Raw genomic sequence first — 16,272 nt, 5'->3', positions numbered from 1 at the left:
ACTTCCCCACACATCAGCTGGCTTTTGGTCAAAAGGAAAAATGGTACTGCAGATAGAAGAATTAACACATGCGAAATACAAATGCATGCTAAATCTCACATGTAATTTAGATAATCTATAAAAATGAAAAACTTTAGTATGACATGCTAGGGAACAACCCACTAATTTAAGTCAGGATATAAGGTTACATTGATCAAATTTGTGTCCTAAGGTTTTCAAAGGATAAGAGAGAAATGAAAGTCTTTATTTTGCTAAAGTTTAAGGTGACTTAACCTAAAATCACAAAGGAACTGCAAACATAATTCCAGCTGCAATCACAAAACAGAAGCTTTCTACATTTCAGGGACTTTGGTTTCAAGTTGGAATCCCAAACAATTCCAATGAATATCAACTTGTCCCCAGGGCTTGTGGGTGAACGCTTAAATCTAACTTGGAGGAAAATGGAAGTAAGTGGGAAACCAAACTCCCATTCTTGATGATGTTGTTGCTTGTTAGTTTCCAAATTTGGCCCCTGGCATGGTAATAATCCTCAACTTCGCCACCAGGTCTCAATTTCTCAATTTCTACTATCCCTTCCCTCCTCCATGCCACATATCCTCTTGGGAAAACATATGAAGAAGTCTCAGCCAAACAATGTGGGGTTAATTTCTGATGTCTCCCATTACTTAAATTGATCATCTATGATTTATAAAGAAAGTAAATCTGCTTAATATCAAAAGGCCACTTAAACTCACAGTCTAAAAGTCTTTCTAGCCAAAGTTTCTCTTCTCAACCCTCACTAAATGATCACTCTATCAACCTCTTCATTCTCATTCCTAGATCATCACATTAAAAACAAAATAGTAGGCCTTCCCGGTGGCGCAAGGGGTTAAGTTTCAGCACTATGAAGCTATCTGCAGCCACTGCAATGCAAGTTCAATGCCCCACCACAGAGCTAACCCAGATGGCACAGCAGACCTCTCCTGTCTCACCCGCTGCTCCTCTCAGCAGTGTATTTTTGCAGATCCTCCTGCTCTGCTCCCCACTCTGTCTCTGGTGAGTCCTATTACCCTTGCATCTCTGGCCTACACCCCAGTTCTTATATGCATAAATAAATCAATATTTAAAAAATAATAATAAAAAAGAATAACAAAATACTGGCAGCCTTTAAGCAGGTTCCCCCAAATAATGGCAAAATCTATTTTTAAAAAGAAAATCTATTGCTAAGTACCTGTAAGAAGATATGTTTTCTCTGGTTGTGAGGGTTGAGTTTTTTTAATTTATTTATCCGGATTATATAATCCTTAAATTCTGCTCTGCTCTGGCATGATGACGGATGATGCAAACACAATGCAAACACGCATGCAGAAATCACAATGGCAATTTATCAATCTGTGTGCAGCAAGTCAACCCATTTGCTTTCTGGTGTCGAGCAGTAAAAGCTTATCTCATGCCGACTCATGGATCGTTCAAAGCAACCTAATTGAATTTCAGGGCCAAAAGCATTGCATAACACGTGACCGGGCATCTCCAGGGAGCACAGTGCCAGACACTGCGGGTGTTACATAATCCCACGCTGGCGCTGGCCCTCTCAGCAGCCTCGGCAGCTGGGCTGTGCATGTCTCCTCCAATCCTGCCCTGCAGCTTGAGTATGCACAGCGTTCCCGTGCCTACATAGTCACATGCTCTGAAATTGCACAGCAACAAATAACACAGAGACCACTTTCCCAATTCTCTACTCCTGGTTTCTGCTAATACGTGGTTTTCATGCCCAGTTCCTGGCAGGGAGTTCCTGAATCCCAGACATCTTGGCAGAATCTGCATTGCAGCAGCATCTCTCTTCTAATGAGGCGACTTTTGGTGGACTTCTGAATTCGGTCTCATCAACAGAAAGACCAAATCATGATGAGGAATCGGGGACTTTGAGTGCTCACCTCCATTCTCTGAAGAAGGGAATAGGGATGGAAACTGACCTCACAGGAGATTGTACATACACAAAGATTCTCCGTGAAATTCCTAAAGTGTGGTGTTAGTAGAGCTTGGAGGCCAGTGAACATGGCAGGGCCAGGAGGGTGGCAGGTCTGCAAGAAGATATGGAAGCTCACACACCTTTGCTATGCAGCTCTGCTATCTGGCTATTCCTGGGTTGCATCCTTTTAGAATATCTCAGCAATTTAGTAAGAAAACTTATTTTCCTGAATTCTGTGAATTGCTTAAGTAAATGATCAAATCTTCAGAGGGTGTCATGGAGACCATGGATTTATCGATGTAACCAACTGGTCACAATCACAGGTCTTGCTACTGACACCTGAAGAGGTACAGCAGTCTTAGGGACCGAGCCCTCAACCTACAGGGTCTGATGCTATCCCCAGGTAAAGAAGTCAATGTAAAGTGAATTCTATCCCATGCAGATGCACGGCTCTGCCTTGCAAAGCTTCAGACATGCAGGCTTTCTACCTGGAGCCATATTCATGCTGCTCAAGAACTTATGGTTGAGACTGAGCTCAGAAAACAGGTGTTTTTTTTTTTGTTTTTTTTTTTTTTTACCTTGGAAGCCCTCCCATAATTAAGTTTTATTTTCCAAATATATATTTTCAGTGTAACTGAAAGAAAACTTTGCACCACATAAACAGGATCACTCCTAACAAGAGCAATGCTCTGGATGATCTGTTCAAATCACATCCTGAGCTATTTTGCAGTTACCCCCATCCTCCATACTCTGCATGGCTCCTGGTGTTCTCTGGCATTTTCATCATACTACCTTGGATGCATCCTAGCAGACATACTACTTAACATGATTTTTTTTTTTTAAGATTTATTTATTTATTCATTTATTTATTTATTTATTTGTTTATACAAGCACTGGGTACAGTCAGAAGCACAGGAGGGTGAGAGACTTCACCAGAGCCAGAGCGGGAAGCAGAGCAGGCAGAAGGACCGGAGTACACTGCTGAGGGGAGCAGCGGGCGGCAGGAGAGGTCTGCGCGCCATGTGGGACTCTCCTTCGGTGGCCCAGGAGCAGCCGGGGATCGAACCAGCGCTGCAGAGGCCGCGGGCAGCCACGCAACCCAGCGCTCAACCGCTGCGCCACCTGGGAGGCCCTACTTAACATGATTCTCTATTATAATCTCGTTTCCTTCTTTGAATGTAAATGCACTTACTACCAGTTAGACTACCTCATTTATAACCACTGGAGCCCAGTTTCAGTCTCCACCTCCAATCCAGACCACCACTTTCAAGATTCCTACTCGCTCCCCGGGCCTTTGAACCCCTGCCAATACTACATACACTCCAGCTCCAGGTCCTTGCTCATACTCTGATCCAGCCTGGAATGCCCCTTTCTTTTTCCTCTACTTATAAAATGGTTACAAAATGTTTCCAAGGCTTAGCTATTGTAAATAGTATTGCTATAAATAAAGGGGTGCAGGTGCCCTTTTGAATTAATGTTTCTGTGTCCTTTGGGTAAATACCTAGGAGTGGAATTGCTGGGTCATATGGAAGCTCTATCTTTAGTAGGTTGAGGAATCTCTGCACAGCTTTCCATAGTGGTTACACCAGTTTGCACTCCCACCAACAATGCAGAAGAGTTCCTTTTTCTCCACACCCTCGCCAACATTTGTTGTTGCTAGTTTTTTTAATATGTGCCATTCTCACTGGTGTGAGATGGTATCTCATGGTAGTTTTGATTTGCATTTCCCTGATGACAAGTGATGTTGAACATTTTTTCATATGCCTGTTAGCCATTTGCATTTCGCCTTTGGAGAAGTTTCTTTTAGCTCTTCTGCCCATTTCTTGACTGGATTATTTTCTTTGTTTTTGTTGATCTCATCAGCTCTTTGTAGATTTTTGTGGTCAGTCCTTTATCATGAGTATTGTGTGCAAAAATTTTCTCCCAGTCAGTGGGGTTTCTCTTTGTTTTGATTACTGTCTCTTTTGCTGTACAGAAGCTCTTTAATTTGATGTAGTCCCAGCTGTTCATCTTTGCCTTTGCTATCACTGCTTTGGGTGATGTGTCTGTAAAGATGTCTTTGAGTTGCATGTCATGTAATGTTTCGCGGAACATATACACAATGGAATATTACTCAGCAATCAAAAAAGATAAACTCATGTAATTTGCAGCAACATGGATGGAGTTGGAAGGGATCATGTTCGGCAAAATAAGCCAGAAAAAAAAAAAAAAGAAAAATACAGGATGGTCTCACTCATAGCAGGGATCTAGAAAACCTTTAAATAAGGTACCAGGAAAAAAGAGTAACTATAATAAAGAAAAAAATCAAAATCAACAAGCAACTGTAAACCAGAGACACACTATGGTGGGGGGAGAAGAGGGATTAGGGTCAAAATAAGGGGGGTGCAATTGTATGGGGAATATAAAAAATATAAATCTTAAAATAAAAAATTTAAAAAAGAGAGAAAATAAACATTGGTACTACGTAAAAAAATGCAGCTATATAAGTGTTTACTGAGTAATTCACGAAACTGAGATTTCACTGCAGATACTATTATAAATACAAAAGACAAGGTTCTTGATCAGTTATTGGTATATTGAGGGAGACAAATAGTAAATAAGTAAATAAGCAAAAAAAGATAATAGAAGTTTGCATTTTCTGAAATGTGCTATTAAAAAATGAACAGAATGCTATCTATCTAACAGATGGGTGGAATGTTAGATAAGGTTGTCAAGACCATCAGTGGAGCTGAGAATGTTACACTTGACCTGAGACCTAAAAGATAAAAGGGCTCAGGCACACAAATAGTCAGAGGAACAGCATTCTAAGCAGAAGGAATAGCGAATTCAAAGCTCTAAAAGAAAAGAGATTATCTTGTTTAAGAACAACCCAGAAACCATTGTGGCTACATTATCATGAGATATGAAATTTAGCTAGTCCTGCAGGGCTCTATCTATTTTGGTAAGAAATGTGAATTTTCTTTTGAAGAGCAAAAAAGCCATTAAAATGTCTAATAGGAGAATCACATCATTTGATTTATGATTTCCATTATTTCATGGAGGGAATGGACTGGAAGCTATCAACAATGGAGGCAGGGATGTGAATTAGCTAAACATGAGGATAGTCCAGGTAGCAGATGATTAGGATAACAGGCTGAGACAGAGGTGTGCCAGGCAGACAGGCAGTTGGGTATATTCAAGAATCATTCATAGGTGCAATCAGTGGGACCTGCTGATGCAATTGCTATTTGGGGTGAGAGATAAGGAAGAGCCAAGAATGATACCTCAGGTTTCATTGCACAGCTTGCGGGATGGTGCTGCTATTTACTAACAAGAGGAATGCAGGGGGAAGGTGAAGAGGGCACTAACAACTTTATCCTTGGGATATTTTCAGGTTCAGCTAAAAGTCTACTTTCCTTCCTGAAATATCCTGAGACCAAAAAGCCCCTAATGATCTATTCCAGCAACTTAACAGTAACACACATTTTTTAGTGTTTCAAACTTTATGAATAATTCCTAGGAAATGGCTTGTAACCATCCCAAACCTGTCAAAAATGTCTTTGGTGCATGATATCACATTCTGCCTCTAACATCTATGTAATTCACTGAGCAGGTCGCACGGGTGTAACTATGACTATTCCAGTTTCACACACTCTCACAGGAAATGCATTCTGCATTAGAACATAAACTCTTATGGGCAGATAATTGATACTTCCTGGTGCTTCTGAACTTGGAATTGTACCTTATATGAATCAGGCTTTTGATAAATGTTTATTGTTGATGGTCAAAACTGTTATATCTTATAGTGCATCAAATTCTAAAAAGTCTATTAAATGTTGCATCACCAGTCAATATGGTTCCGATATTATAGTTGAACACTCAGCATTTGGGGGAATGAAAATCAAATGAATGCCTTTCTAGTCTTTCAACTAGGGTATCTTGGTAGAATCACTGGGAAAATCAATATCAAACACTTGTTGTATAGAAATTCCTTTTGGTCAGTCTTCACTGAAATATACCTATGATAGTGGTAGCTGTGGGCTCCCAAATACAAGACAGGACTGAGCACCTGTGAAATTGGCAATGATGCAGTTTGGCAGTCACGTAGGGTAGGTACCATAGGTACCAATACTGATGGCATGTTATTAATCAATATGCTCTTGCCAAGAAAAATTTAAGACCTATTTCTAAGCTATAAAGGCAGGAGCACACATAACAGTATTTCTCATAGAAACATGAGCTTAGCATGGACAATGGCAGTGGAAATTTATTATCTTGTGAGAAATGGAGAAAGGTAAAGGGAAGGAGCTTCTGCTCACTTCATGTCTAGCAGGAGAACAAGCCTCCATTAGTAACATTTCTGACCTTACTCTGCCCACAGCCCTGGAAAAAGGGAGCACCTGATTGAGGAGTCAGAGACAAAGATAGGAGGCTTAGCAGAAATGATGGTGACCATTTCATGACCACGAGAACAGGTGCGATCTAGATGGTTCTCTGCCATACTTAAGAGGCTCACCCCTTTGGGGGGCACCCAGGGTTGTTATCAGGTTTGAGGCAAGATATCAGCAAATCTATCACACCCACAAACCTACAGCCTGTTTTCCAGCTGGATACTCCAGTTATTAAACTGACATTCTGCTCTCGCCCTGAATGACCCCTGTGGTTCTCAGCTGTTCCAAAGCCTGGGAGAGAAATGTTATTTAAGGGGCCTTCTGTGGTCCTAACACTAACAAGCAGTTTGAATTAGCACCCTACGGGGTGTTGACTTTTTGTTTCGGGCTACAGAGCTAAAAATAAGATCCAACACACTTAGATGTTCTAGGAACAGAGCATCTGTCCCAGAAAAGTGGCATCCATCCTTGCATCCTCTTCCTTGTTCTTCCTGAGGCGCTTAAACAATGCCCATCCTGTGAAACCTCAAGGGGAAGCTATGCTGAAAAATCACTTCTTCACAGGTCCCTGAATTCCTGCTCTAAATTACTCTTTACATTGTAGAAGAATGAAACTGTATGTTGCATATTTTTCTTAAGTTCATTTCATCCCTCATGAAATTCAATCTCCCTCCAAATTAAAACTGCATTTTCCTTTTTAACATTGCTGTCCTTTGGGTGTGCAATACAGCACACAGAGGGGACACAGTTTCTTAGCTGAAAGTCACTGTCTCAGCCCTCTGTGGACATCTGTGGAAACCTGTAGTAAGAGGCCTAATTGCATGCCTGTATTAGAGCTGTGCTGAACCCTGGGGAGATAAGCTGGGTCATCCTCCCCTGTGAGCGTCCCCTTCACAACAAATGGCACCTCCAGTTCATCTGTGGCATCATTTTGACTAATTTCTCTACATATCTCGCATTCAGTCTATCAGCAAAGTTGTCCACTCAAATGTCATTGTGTACACGGAATCCTCTGACGTTCTCGACTCAGCCACCTTCATGGCCCCGCCGGGTAACTAGATAAGCAACTCAAAGTTCCCCCTGCTCCCACACAGAAGCACTGAAGGTGCTCCTGCACTCAGAATCCCCCACCTCCCTGACCCCAGGATGGGGCGCTGCTGTCACCTGCTCTCCTCTGTCCGCCCTGCTCTCCTCCAATACAGGGAGCGAGTCCTAGCTCTGGTCCGTGGCATGCACTGTTTCCTCGGCCCTGCATCTCTGTGTTGGTGGGTTCCCACCCCTTCTTCAGGTCCCCATCGAATAGCACCTTGTCTGGGGGCGAGGAGGTGTGCCCTTTACAGACCACGCGGAACACACCCTGCCACTTTCCATTCTTCATGCCCTGCTCTTGCTGGAGAGGAACAGCAGAGTGACACACTATTGGATCTACAGACCCTAAGAACCACCTCGCCCCGGTGGTTGCCCACCTGTAAAATCTGGGGTGACTGATTAAACTCTAGACTTCAGTTTTGCCGACTACAAAATGAAGATTGGAATGCCACTGACCCCAGAGAGTTACTGAGAGGACTAAATGTCTGTAGAAAGCACATCTAACAGCCTCAAATCGACTCCCGGTACCTGCGAACAACCGCTACGTATTGGCAGCTGCATGTCTTTATCACGGCATTTCCCCCAGGGAGCAGGGCGCTTGTCATCTGCGCCCTCACCAGCAGGCGCGCTTCATGGGAGAGGGGACCTGGCTCTTCTATTTTGCTCCCTCTTCAGTAGTTAGCACAATTCCTGCCACAGAGGAGGCATCGATCATCTGTTCTTACATGTACAATCCAGAGAGGCCGTCTTCCGTCTGACATTCCTCAAAGGAATTTATATACTAATACACACGCATCCTTATACACACTGTTGCGATCTCTCACATCAAGGATCCACATCCAGAAAGGGGAGAAGAATCAGATAAGCATGAGGGAGGGAAGGGATGTTAACAACCACATTCAGCTTTTCATTTAACTGGAAGAGGAAGCAGGTGAGCCACTCTGAGCAGGACCAAGAGCCCACAACTAACAGGGGAGAGCGCAGGAGCCAGTGTCTGGGGTCAGTCCCTCCACACAGTCCAAAGTTCATTTGATGAAGTTCACTTTTTTTTTTTTAATAGAGGCATGTTTTTTATTTATTTATTTGTTTGTTTGTTTTGTTTATACAAGCACTGGGTACAGTCAGAAGCGCGGGAGGGTGAGAGAATTCACCAGAGCCAGAGCGGGGAGCAGAGCAGGCAGAAGGACCGAAGTACACTGCTGAGGGGAGCAGCGGGCGGCAGGAGAGGTCTGCGCGCCATGTGGGACCCTCCTCCGGTGGCCGGGGAGCAGCCGGGGATCGAACCAGCGCCTCAGAGGCCGAGGGCAGCTTCGCAACCCAGCATTCAACCGCTGTGCCACCGGGGAGGCCCTGATGAAGTTCACTTTTAATAGTTGCTTATAGTCGAGAATTTACTGATGACACTTTGGTGTATTTTTTTCCATTCCCATGACGTCAGAAAACCAGCTAACATCTCATTTATTCTGGAATTTTGTAGAACTGAAATCCTCAAGGAAAGACCCAGAGGTCACAAAGTACTTGAAATTATTTGGGTGATTTTCATGTCCATGTTTCTATCATGGAAACTTTTTTTAAAAGATTTATTTATTTATGCAAACAAGAACTGGGGTACAGGCCAGATGTGTGGGGGGGTGAGAGGATTCACCAGAGGCAAAGTGGGCAAGAGAACAGGCAGATTCATTGAAATACACTGCTGAAGGGAGCAGCGGGCAAGACCAGAGAGGTCTGCTATGCCATCTGGGTTAGCTCCCTGGCCAGGGATCAAACCCATGCTGCAGTGTCTGCCAATAATTTGATAGTGCTACAACTTAACCCTTTGTGCCACCAGGAAGGTCCTTTTTTTATATTTTTATGCAGGTGATATTGGTTCACTTTGTCCACTGAGGATCCTTTTGCCCATTTATCCAGGAGTGGGGCTTTCTTTCCTGAAGAATCAGGAATAAATGCAAGAGAGGGTGTCTGCTGTGGCTGCACCCACTAAGGAGGCTGTAAGTCCTGAAATCAGCACAGCCACAGTTGTCACAGGTAATGTCTTCTGCTTCCCACTTCCAAGGCCAAGAACTGAGTTCTCTGAGGTCAGTCTCAACTGTATGTTCTTAAATGGCATGAATATGGTTCCAGGTAGAAAACCCCCATGTCTAAAGCTTTGCAAGACACAGTAGTGTATCTACATGGGATGGTAGCAGTAAGTTCAGAGAAAAAGAGGAAATGATTTTTTTCAGATAATTTTATTTTCTTATTTAGGGTTCTCCTATTAGTATGTATTCTCTAATCTATAAATACTGGATCATAAAAGGTTATAGTCTATGAAGAAGAGCTGATAACAGATAAAAGCCAAAAATAAATCTTTTTAGAGTAAACCCTTTTAGGTTCCCATTTAAATACTCTTTTGGTGTTAAACTATGAACATTTCTATGCTTGGCTGCAGCCACTGACTGCTCTATTTGGTAAAATAAGTCAATTTATAACACATTGATTTTTCTTAACTACCTTTAAGAATAAAAAGAAAGTTTGTGTCTAGAAACCCAGTAAGCCCATTTCTGTCTGGGGCTCCCTTGGATTACTGTAAATATTCATTGGACTTTTCTTAATGCACGTCCTTGTATTTTGCAGATTGAAATATCTGGGGCAAAGGTGAAGTACAAATAGGCTAACATGTCACAGAGTTATGTGAGACATTTCAATAAATATATTAAAAACAACGGTAGTGACCAATCAGAGTTTCACATTACAGTCTGTAACCTACTTCTAACCATCCATTTACCACATACATGGGTAGTGTGTAGTAAATTTGAGTAAAGAAGAATACTACAGGAATTCAGCTATGGATCGGTAAAAGTACTGTTTTATAAAAATGCTGCAGGATTTTTCCATCATCTTAGCTTTGTGCCACATCTATAACAACGCTCTGATGGTTGTAGTCCTTGCAGGCTCAGCCTGCTTCTCTGCTTTCAGAACAATGCACCTCAGTCTCACTTTTAACAGATGGCATTTCCCCCCCACACACACCTGTCTGCTTCTTGTTTACTACTTTACATATATGCATGAACGTCTACCAGGAAGGCCCAAGAAGACTCCATTTCCCTGCAGTTATTGAAGTAAACAATCATTTGGAATTGCATCAGAGAAATTATGCCAGAGTCAAAACACAAATGTTCAATCATCTCACTTGCTTGAGGACAGAAGGAATTACTCTGAATGTTTCTTACAGTTTATTTTCTGATTCTCTTTATCCTGCTTTTGTGAGTATGGTACCAATTTGCACTGTACAAGAAGTAGAAAAACTTTACACCTAAGAAAACAAAACAGTGCTGCCTTAAAGTATCAGGAAAACATCCATAAACTAGGTTATTTACAAAAGTAATATTGTGACTTGAGACATTTTCTTTCTTAAAATAATGAGGATGTATCATTATCTTCATCATTATCTCCCTCAGGCAGGTGTAAGGAGTAACTGAGGCAACCGTGTGTGTGTGTGTGTGTGTGTGTGCGTGTGTTTTTTTCTGAAATTAACTTTATCGTTTGTGTGGGTATTAAAAATAACCATTTTAAAAACTGGCCACTGACCAAAATAAACAATAAAGTGTCATTTGGGTAGCTTACAAATATTTTTTAGTAGTACAAACTCTCCTTCAGGACAAAAACATTTCCAATGATGGCTATTAATGGTATATTTTTTTTTTTCATGAGAATACCAGAATGATAAATTGCCAAAATTGTAATCCAGGATAATTCTTTAATGAAATCAGTAGCAAATATGAAGACTCCAAAGATGATATCAGGAAGGTACAATTCTTGGCGATTCTGTTGAACAGTCCAAAGTGCTTGAGAAGTAGATTGGATTATGCTTTGAGAGTTGGTCTGAGGCTAAAGAAAATCACAAGTGCTAAAGTTCTAGCAGGTTTCAAAACTACCCCCATTCTTTTCCAGAACTATCGATTCTATATAATGATTTCATTTTATACTCCAGCATTTGTCCACATACTTCTCAGTGTCACTGGAGCTTTTGTACCAATCAAGTATTTTCTTTAATTCAAGATGAAAAACATGAGGAATGCAAATTCCCTTTCCCTTTTCTACATTTCTCTGTTGGTTTAGGCTGATTTAAATAATGTTTAACAGTAACTTCCTCTACCTCTCTAGATGCCAGCAATTTGCTCATTGCACATTAACTGCACCCAACACAATGAACACAAGAAAACATCTGGACATGTCTCATCTGTGCATGGATTAAAGACAGAGTTGGTATTACAAGCAGAAATGTGTTACTGCAAAACTTACATGTGGAAGTCTTGACCCCATTTACCTCAGAATAGAATCACAGTTGGAGCCCAAATCTTGAAAGAGATAACTAAATTAAAACAAGGGCAATAGCATGGGCCCTAATCTAGTACAACCCATGTCCTTATAAGAAGAAGAAATCTGGACACAGACATATGCATGGAGGGAAACCAACATGAAGACCCAGGGAGAACATGGCTGTTCACAAGCAATGAGATACATCTGGAAAAGCGCCTTCCTGCAAGGTCCTCAGAAGGACTCAATGCCATGGACACCCTGACCTTAAACTTTCACCCTCAGAAATTTGAAACAACCCGTTTCTATTGTTTACCAATCTATGGTGCTTTATCTGGAAACATCTAAGGTGGCTTTGTTGCTCTCCTGGTGTCTCACCTCAGCACTGGATGTAACACATAACAGGCTCTGAACAGGTGATGGCTGCTGACTGAAACCATCCACTCTGAGGCCTTTTTTGATTTGGCTTTTCTCCAAATCACCTCTCTCCAGCGTCTCATCCCTGACCCAGGGGGCCCCTGGCCAGCTTGCCTAACCCTCACCTCACAGAATCACCAGTGGTTCACAGCAGTGGCCCCCCTGAGAGGGCCCCCTCATCTAATCCTGAGCATCTAATGCAATCCTGGAATAGTTTCCAGTATGTGTGAGATCCTCTTTCCTCCCAAAGACAGATGCACAGAGAAACATTCACTATGCTCTTTCCAAAAAGTATCCCTGGCAAGAATCAGCAAGCTGGTGTGCAAACACGTGAACCTCATTTTACTCTCAGAAACTGGCAGCTGCAGAGGGGAGTGGACACTTGCCAGGAGGCCTTCAAGGGAACATGCTGGATCTCAACCATGAGACACATCCCCGGCCCTGACACAGCCAGCCATTAAAAGAGAAATGTGAAAATCTCTTCTAATCCAAATATAATTTTGATATGACTCTAGATACAGCTGAAGACATAGTTTCATCACTCACCAATGAGTTGCTTTATTTTCCAATTTATTAACTCTCCTCTAATAATAGGGTATTCTGGCTTAAAGAACAATCAAAAAAAGAGGGGAGGAGCAAAGGGGCTAAGGACCCAATGGTTGGGGGTGGAGTGAGGATTAGGACCTGGGTGGGGTGAGCCTGGTGTGGTAAAACATTTGTAGAGGAGTAAGCCTGTATTCCTGAAACATAGACACAAAAGTTGCCTGAATTAGAAACAATAAAAGACTCAAACTTCTCATGAAAATCTGAGAATGGAGCATCCCTCTCAAGATCTTACAATGAGATGAAATTCAATGTGGAGCAGGAAGATTAGAAGGAAAAGATCAAATCTTCCTCCAAAATTAGTCACCCACAGAGTTTGGCACTACTGACTTGATACACAGATGATTGATAGGCCTTAAGATCAACTATCTATGTGAAACGTTTTTATACTTTAGGTTAAAAGGGGTTTTATTCATTGAGCAATAATTAAAACAATTTTAAATGTGCTCAATCATGGATCCTTAAGGGTAAGAGGAAAATAAAGCAAGAGCTACCAGGAAAAGTAAAAATGAACCCTAAAAACTGTGTGTAGCACTTATGCGACTCTACATGTGCTACCTGAGGTGGCAGGGGTCACACTGTCCTGCAAAACCATGTCAGCATCGTGCAACAGCACCCCTAGGGAAAAGGTACACTCACACTATCATCCATCACAGACTTCAATTATTTTTGCCTGCAAAGGTAAGGTTGGCAATTAACATGCACTGAATGCCATTGCTGGAACATCTTTTTTTTTTTTTTAAGATTTATTTTATTTATTTATACAAGAACTGGGGTACAGGCCAGATGCACGAGAGGATGAGAGGATTCACCAGAGACAGAGCGGGGAACAGAACAGGCAGACTGACGAAATACACTGCTGAGGGGAGCAGCGGGCATGACAGGAGAGGTCTGCCGTGCCATGTGGGACCCTTGCTGGCCGGCCAGGATCGAATTGGCACCGTGGACAGCTTCACAGCACTGCACCCAACTGCCTGCGCCACCAGGGGTGGCCCCATTGCTGGAACATCTTGAACAGGCTCTTCATAGTGCAGTTGGGAATCATGATCCAGCTTAGAGTTTCAACCTACGGAGAAACAGCCCTCTACCCTGAGACCAAATCGGGAAGTGGAGCTTACACATCTTGAGGTAGTTCCAAGAGCTGGAGTGAAAAATTTCTTTTTACACAATCAGTATATAAGTAGTATTTCAATTGCAATAATCTTAGTTTGGGAAAAGGAGGAATAATTCAAATGCTAATAAAAAGTACAAGGTTTTGGGCCTCCCCGGTGGCGCAGCGGTTGAGCGCTGGGTTGCGAAGCTGACCGAAGCCTCTGCAGCGCGGTTCGATCCCCGGCTGCTCCCCGGCCACCAGAGGAGGGTCCCACATGGCGCGCAGACCTCTCCTGCCGCCCGCTGCTCCCCTCAGCAGTGTACTTTGGTCCTTCTGCCTGCTCTGCTCCCCGCTCTGGCTCTGGTGAATTCTCTCACCCTCCCGCGCTTCTGACTGTACCCAGTGCTTATATAAATAAATCAATAAATAAATCTTTAAAAAAAAAAAGTACAAGGTTTTGCACTAGGAATTTTAGCCCCCCATTTTTAAAATAGGAATCTTTCGGTAAGAAAAACCCTGTTCTGTTGTTACACAACAATTTGCAAATGGCACATACAAAGAAGAAAGGATTCCAAAAGGAACAACTTGTGTGTCAGTCAAGATTTCAAAGATTAATATTTATGAAAACAATTGGCAAACAACAGTCCATGATCCAAGAACAAAAAATGCTACAGCAGATGTCTCGTCAGGAGGCTACAGACGACAAGAAGCGGCATACTTTCAGCCATATGTTTTCTCAGCCTTGAGAAACGATATCCCCAGTCACTTGGGTTCTGGAGAACACAGAGTGTCTGTGCAGATAGTAAAGCAGAAGCTTTTATCACCAGGGAACTCTGAGCCAAGATTTCTGGCTTCATTTGGAAAGAGGATACATATACAGCTAGCTGGCACGGGAACAGAAAATCAGCCAAATAACTTAACTAACTTACAGAATCAATCTGTCAGGAGATGGCAGACGAAATCAGAGTGGCAACTGGTTGTCCCGACCTGTGTGGCACCCACTCCCTCAGCTTTCGGCAACAACACTGCTATTTTGTCATCAGAGGAAAGACCCTTCCCTTACTCAAGCTTTTTTGTGAAGACCCTAGTCTCATCTTCAACAGCTGTTCCATAGCTGGGCTTGTGACTAGGAAATCCAGGGTTGACATGCACAGGAAGGGAGAAAGCTGAGCAGCTGGGACATTAGATTGGTCAGAGGTTTTGATTAGGTCACAGGACAGTCAGACTGGGTGGAGCTACACAAGCAAGCTGGATGGGAAGGAGTAAAGGTCTAGCAGGGGCAGGCCTGCAGGGACTAACAAGGAGAAGCAGCAGTTCCTGCTGATGGAAACTTCCTTGGTGTTATGGAAGAATGGGTGATGGATGTGGAGGAGCAGAATGTGCTGGTGTAGATGTCAAGGGTCCACACTGGGTGCATGGCCCACACGGATGGCAGCCACCCCTCATGATGGCAGGGCTGGGGCCCAGTCTGGGATGGATGGATGGAGGGAGTGACCAGGATGGTGCTAGGTCAGTACAGGTGAAAGAAAGGGCCTGAACCTCAAAGGAGCGAAGGATTTAAGAATGTAGCAGAATCAATGTAGAAGTAACAATGAGCCAAAGCTACTTCACTTACTGAAAGGGGAAGGAGACACTATTTAACATAGTTAAGAAAACAAGGGGAGGGGGGAGGTTCCGCTCTGGTGGCACAGCGGGTTAAGCGTAGTGCTATGAAGTTGTCCACAGCCTCTGCAGCATGGGTTCGATTCCCGGCCGGCCAGGGAGATACCCACGTGGCACAGCAGACCTCTCCTGTCTTGACCCCCCTGCTCCCCTCAGCAGTGTATTTCAGTCAGTCTGTTCTGCTCCCCACTCTGTCTCTGGTGAATCCTCTCACTCTCCTGCACCTCTGGCCTATACCCCAGCTCTTCTATAAATAAATAAATCTTTTTAAAAAAGAGAGAGAACAAGGGGACCTAAGGGAAGACTAAGTCTCTCATTATGGTAAGAAGGTGGAGAAGAAGGTAAGGATACAGGAGCATACGCTGAATAGAACAGAAGGGACCATATTATCAGGAGGTGGAGGAGGAGCCAGAATCGGGAGCCAGGGCTGGAGAAATGGTTCAATGCCTACCCTTTGAGCACTGAATGGTAAAAGCATGGTGGAAATGATAGCAATAGTCACCTTGAAAAAGTTATCCCTGAAGGAAGTAAGCAAGCTGTCTAGTAGCCAGAGGCCTTGTCGCCTCTACCAAGAGACTAGGGGATGCTTAACCAAGTCCACATATGGCACTGCCTATTTGCTGGATGAACAAGTAAATAAATAATGACAAGCACCACAGTGGTCAGTGATGAGATGCCTTAAGATGGCAGCCTTCTCAAAGCTCCTTCCAAGTGTGAGATGGTTTCTGGTTACCACTCAGATTCTAACAAGCAACTCATCATTACTCTACTCTGTATTTTTGCAGAGACAATGA

The 16,272-nt window shown here is 43.0% G+C and overlaps 1 protein-coding gene across 4 annotated transcripts in view; it reads right to left on the bottom strand.

Annotated features, from left to right (window-relative positions):
* Nucleotides 1-16,272, bottom strand: part of ITPR2 (inositol 1,4,5-trisphosphate receptor type 2) — a gene marked incomplete at both ends in the record, with an annotated part of 472,402 nt that overhangs the window by 182,183 nt on the left and 273,947 nt on the right. The gene's annotated exons all lie outside the window — the stretch shown is intronic.

Source organism: Talpa europaea (assembly GCF_964194135.1).
Source record: "Talpa europaea genome assembly, chromosome: 15".
Classification (NCBI taxonomy): domain Eukaryota; kingdom Metazoa; phylum Chordata; class Mammalia; order Eulipotyphla; family Talpidae; genus Talpa; species Talpa europaea.
This window is presented reverse-complemented; position numbering and strand designations above follow the sequence as displayed.